Source organism: Procambarus clarkii, chromosome 89 (genome assembly GCF_040958095.1).
Source record: "Procambarus clarkii isolate CNS0578487 chromosome 89, FALCON_Pclarkii_2.0, whole genome shotgun sequence".
In the NCBI taxonomy this organism is placed as follows: domain Eukaryota; kingdom Metazoa; phylum Arthropoda; class Malacostraca; order Decapoda; family Cambaridae; genus Procambarus; species Procambarus clarkii.
This window is the reverse complement of record NC_091238.1, coordinates 18,988,155-18,994,154: the sequence shown is the minus strand read 5'-3', so window position 1 is coordinate 18,994,154 and position 6,000 is coordinate 18,988,155.

Sequence of the window (6,000 nt, the reverse complement as noted above, 5' to 3'; positions counted from 1 at the left end):
TTAATATATTTCTTGGGCTTGCAGCTTGCATAAAACTTAAGTTGCCTTGCAATATGTGTTAGTGTGAATTTATATATATATATATATATATATATATATATATATATATATATATATATATATATTATAATATATATTATAATATATATATTATATAATATAATATATATATATAATATAAAATAATGATTTATTAAGTGCCTTGATTTTGACTTTATTGGTACCCCATCTACCCATCTTCAGTTAGCTAATGATGATGGCAAAAGGGCACAGTGATCACAACTTACCATTTTACTTTATAAAATTACAAAAAAAAGTCAATTGCCTTGAAATTGGTTATTGTTTTATGTTATTAGTGGTGTGTGTGTGTGTGATATGTGAGCAGTCTTGTGTTATGGTTACGTCGCTGACGGCGGAGACTTTACCTGAAGGTTTAAAGGATACATAAGAAAAATGTTATACAGTATAAATATAATGTTGTTACTTATACTATGCCCATAGGATTCAAATGCAAGAAAACGTTTTAGAAACAGGGAAAAAATAGGAGTTGTCAATTGACACACAACTGCAAAAACAGGTCATGGAGGATTATGCTGTGTGCTGTCACGTTGAACTGTTTTAATGAACAAAAGAAAAATAAGACAAATAACATACTGTTTCGTAACAAACGGGTACAAACTAGAAAAACTATCCACGTGTTTACCCCACTTGGACTATTGCATTATTAATGAATATTTCATTAACCATAAAATATTGGAAAATTCTCATTAGTCTTGATTCATTGTATGAAGCCTGAGTCAACCAGAAGGAAGCCAAACTTGTTGTTAGTGATGGTATTTACCCGTGGGAAGTCCAGATCAATGTAGTGTGCACAAGAATGTGGTGTGTACAGAAATGGGAAATTAACATTTCCATGTCAAGTGTGGGACTGAAGTGAGTTTTTTATTCGACTGGAATTATATCCAGAACTATTTTCATGTAGCAATTGTGAAAGTCATCTCCTCATTTAATGGCACTTGAGTTGTTTTTAATATTAGTTTAACTTCATGGAATACTTAAAGTGCTCTCCTAGAGTGACTTAGCACTTAAGGGGCACTTAGGGGGTAGTAGCCAGAGCCAAGAATCTGTATGGTAGTATTATTCATTCCGCTAATATTAGTACATGAAGCATTTATCATTCATCAAATGGTAAGGCATGATAAAGTACAATTTTTCAATTAAATTATTTATTAATGAACCAAGGGTTAAAGATTTTATAATTTTTACAAGTTCAAGCAAACTATTGTTATTTAAGCTTCCTTTATCTGTGATTCCACCCATTAATTATATACATGTATGTGTGTGTGTGTGTATATATATATTGTGTATGCGTGTGTGTGTATATATATATATATATGTGTGTGTGTGTGTGTGTGGTGCATGTAATATTAATATTACATGCCACACACGCACACATGCACACGCACGCACGCGCGCACACACACACACACACACACACACACACACACACACACACACACACACACACACACATACATATATATATATATATATATATATATATATATACATATTCATCTTCACATACTATACATATTTATATTGTCATGAACGTCCACACACCCACCACACATGCAGATAAATACATTAATATAAGTTTAAATACAATGTGTGTGTGCGTGCATGCATATTTGTGCATGTTGTGAAAATATATATATATATATACACACACACACACACAGTTTTAATGAACAAAAGATAAAACAAGACAGCAAATCAAGAAATATCATATGTGCATTATAATGTACTGTACTTGCATTTTTTTTACTACTTTATACAGTAATTAGATATACCAGGCAATTAGGCAAGATAATTTCCAAATTATCCCTTGAAGGGCATTGTGTTAGGTCTTACAAATCTTATCAGACGTACAATATGGTAATTGCAAAAGCTATCATTTAACTACTATCCTTTCTTGTGCAGAATAAAGTATTGATTTGGGTCAATAGAAAACTTGTTAGAAATGCCTTTTTGAAGCGCATAGTTACCAGCAGTACTAGTATTGTTTTATGGTGTCATGAAATAAGCATTTTATTTAAAATTTATAAATTTACATTAAAATTGACTAAATACAGTAATCTATCAAATTTTGAGTTGCTGTAAAAAATTATTTTGATTGAAGAGTTTTTTTTATAATGGTTCTATCTTGGTTATCAATTGCATTACCATAGTTTCGTTTATCATTTTAATATACATTATCAGTTTTGTGATTATCTAAAACTAAATTTGCTATCAGGATTAAATGTCTTAAATAAACATGAATGTGGTTAATGGATTGTTTCAGAGATTTGAGAGTTCTGGCAAAATCAAATTTGTTTTAACATGTAAAGCATATTATTATTTGTATCATGCCTTGTGTATCTCTGTGAAACTTCATGCATGAGAGAGAGAGAAAGAGTGTTGTTAGAAAATAATGCCTAAATCAAATTTATTTGTGTTTCCTGGACAATGGAAATCTTAAGACTCACTCATAGCAGCCTGGGAAAATGCTCGGCCAGTTGTGATGATCTCTCTAGTTTTCATCGAAAAGGTAATGGGATTTGATTGAGATTTCAAGATGTATTTTCAGCACACTCTTAATTTATGTATGTTGCGCAGTTTAGTATATTAGTGTTGTTGTAGATACATTGTCATATTTATTCCACACAAAGGTATACATTGTCATATTTAAGCCACACAGAGGTGCAATTGTCAAAACATCAGTAAGTAGAAGTCCTTTTCCAGTTTTAACAAGAGAATTTATTGCAATGAATAATTGCGAGACCAAATAATTTGCTGTATACATATCTTCCTTTTTCTACATATTTTAATATACAAGATACAAAAACAAATTAGATAACTGAAAAAATTATTTTAATCCTTTTTTTTTTACTAGAGTATTTTATCAAATGCTGTATGAGCAGTGCAGTATTTATTTTTTCATTTTGGCACATGTAGTAATTACTTCTTTATCTTGCCTTTCTTTCATTTACTGCCTTGAGGTAGGGTCAACCAGGCCATTGGATGCCACTGTATGCAGTGACATACAAAGCTCTTCTAGGAACACATTGCTATTGTAAGTTGTTAAGATATACAATATTCCTTCCATTTCCTAGAAAGAAACTGAACTAATTTCTGTCACAAGTAGCCAAAGTTATCATTCAGGATTTTATAGGTCGTTTTAATTTGTTTGTCCCTGTTATAAATAATAAAGGGCTTACCCCAATAGTTAACTTGCTGATTGTTGATAATTACAGGTTTTGTTCATATTTCTAACTGCTTGGTTGTTTGAATGTGTGTTTGGAAGTACAGTATTTCAAATAATTATTGTTCATGAACTCATAGTGACATGGACCAAACTTTAAAATATGAAGTTTGTTTTATTTCTATTTAGAAGTGTAATAGGGGTTACTGATCATAATAGATACAGCCAAGTTGTGCGTAAAGCTGTCATGTACGTTCACACAAGTTATTCCATTGAATATATTATCCTACATGCAGATATTTGTAAATGAAGAAAAATACTGCATGAATAATGTTTTTAGACAAAATAAAATATGAATAAAAAAATAGAGGGATGGGGGAGGGGGCACCAGTGCACACGTTAAAGAATACAGACATTATATTTGAATGATAAATCTTAGGGATGAAAATATTTTATGATAGGAGTGTTAACTGATTTGAGTCTATATCTTCAAAATGATACAAAAAGAGGGTGGCCATAAAAACTTGAATAATAACATTTATCTTGTAGTGAACACCAAGTGTTTTTCTTGGTTATTTAAATTGCAGCTTCTTCCAAATGAGCATAATATTTAAGGTAAATGCAGATTATTGCAATATTTCATGTAATTTGGATGAGCATGTATGCACTGAACTCACGATTTGGCTAATAATTTCTAACAGTGAACAACCTATTTTAAACAAATGAAGGTTCCTCCAGCCTCTGTGCATGTATTCAAAGATGTAAACTCAATACCTCACTTACGTATGTTGACACAATACTGCAGTTCTGTACAATGTGCTATAGTTTTGTACATTCTGTTGTAGTACAGCACATTCTACTGTAGTTTTGTTTATTCTACTCCAGTCTTGTATATTCTACTGTAGTTCAGTACATTCTACTGTAGTTCGGTACATTCTACTGTAGTTCAGTACATTCTGCTGTGGTTCAATACATTCTACTGGCGTTCAATACATTCTACTGTAGTTCAGTACATTCTACTGTAGTTCAGTACATGCTACTGTAGTTCAATACATTCTACTGTAGTTCAGTACATTCTACTGTAGTTCAGTACATTCTACTATCATTCTGTACATTGTACTACAGTTCTGTATATTGTACCCTAGTTGTAACATACACTGTGCTGCTTGTGTCAGATGGTATGGAAGTAATAGCATGTTTCACTCATGTTCTGGAATGATATAGCATTGGTGAAGGGTCTCTTTGGTGTCAGTGCAGACAGTCATCAGTTTGTAAAACACATTTGTATCTCTGACTTTTCTTGGTTTCTCTAGGGGGGGGAATAGAAATATACTTGATATATATATATTACATGTTTTATATCTTGTGTTTTCAATATGTTTTAATGTCCTAATTAAAAAGCAGATAAAATTTAGTGAAGAGAATAAAAATGGTATTTGCCCCCCCCCCCTCCCCTCTCCTTCCCCTGGAGTATACATATGAACTATAAAAAAAAGTATACTGATACATTTGTATGAATAGATGATTGTGTGTGTGAATGTATGTATATTCTGTACGTGTTTTCTTCATTTTGGTTTTCACTCGACCATTCAGGCATCAGTTATCATAAAATCCTATTTGTTTGGAAACACTCTGTTATTATTTTAATGAGTCTACCAGCTAGAATGCCTCACAGGGAGCATTTGTGTAATTGTGTATTGCTACAGGGGGACCCAAAAGTGTTGTTGAAGTATTATAATGTGTGCTCTGTGAACTATTTTATACCTAAAGTGATAAAAGCCGTCACTGGCAGATAAGTTTATTTTTCAGGAATTATGAAAAGAAAATACTTGAAAAAAATTTACAAGAGAATGAAATTGTAAAATAAAAATGATAAAAGAAGATAAAATGCTAAAGACTTGTTTTATTTTCTCGTAAATGGTAATTGTTTGGTTGTATTTGGTTGGTGACTGGTTGTGTATGGTCACACATGGTTAGTTACTAATTGTGTGTGATTTTCTTCTCTTACCATCAATATTCACTATGTAATATGATAAACATGTTTTTCGTTTTTTTCTTCATAGAATTGCTTATACAGTTCAACACACGTTTAAAAATATGATGCAAGAAAAAATACAGAAAAAAGTGATAATAGATTATTTAGCAACGTTGTTTACACTCAAGTTTTGAGTGAATTAACTGCAGAATTCAAAATTTCTCAGAATGTGAAGTTTTTGTTATAAAACATTTCACTGAGGAAAGTTGCATCAAAATGCTGAATAATAGATGAAATGATATAAGCATTTTTAAAAACATTTTGCATATATTCATAAAAAAATACAGGGTAGGTGAGCTAGGTAGAAATTTCTTGAATTTTGAACCAATGTGTTGGAAATCTATTCATATATTTATCACGCTCATGATGTGCTTGCATTCTGTCTTCACGTGTTGGGATGACTAGGATTTTAATTGTCTGCTAATGATAAATGTAATATGCCCGTGTATATGGCTTTCCACGTTTACAATATTCTTGGCACAGATTTCACTCCTACCTAACTGGATGTTTGGTCTGCGAGTCATGCGACCAGATCTTATACCAAGCTTCTTTCAGGGTTGGAGATGGGCATGATGGGAACTGTAGGTGAGGGCAAGAGGGACATAACTGAACCCCACAGCTGTTTTGCTCCACTGCCCCTTCTCTAGCTCGCTCACTCGCATGCTTTCCTCTTTCCCTCCACCTCCTTTTCCTGTGCTCTATCCCTCTTTCTCCTGCCTCC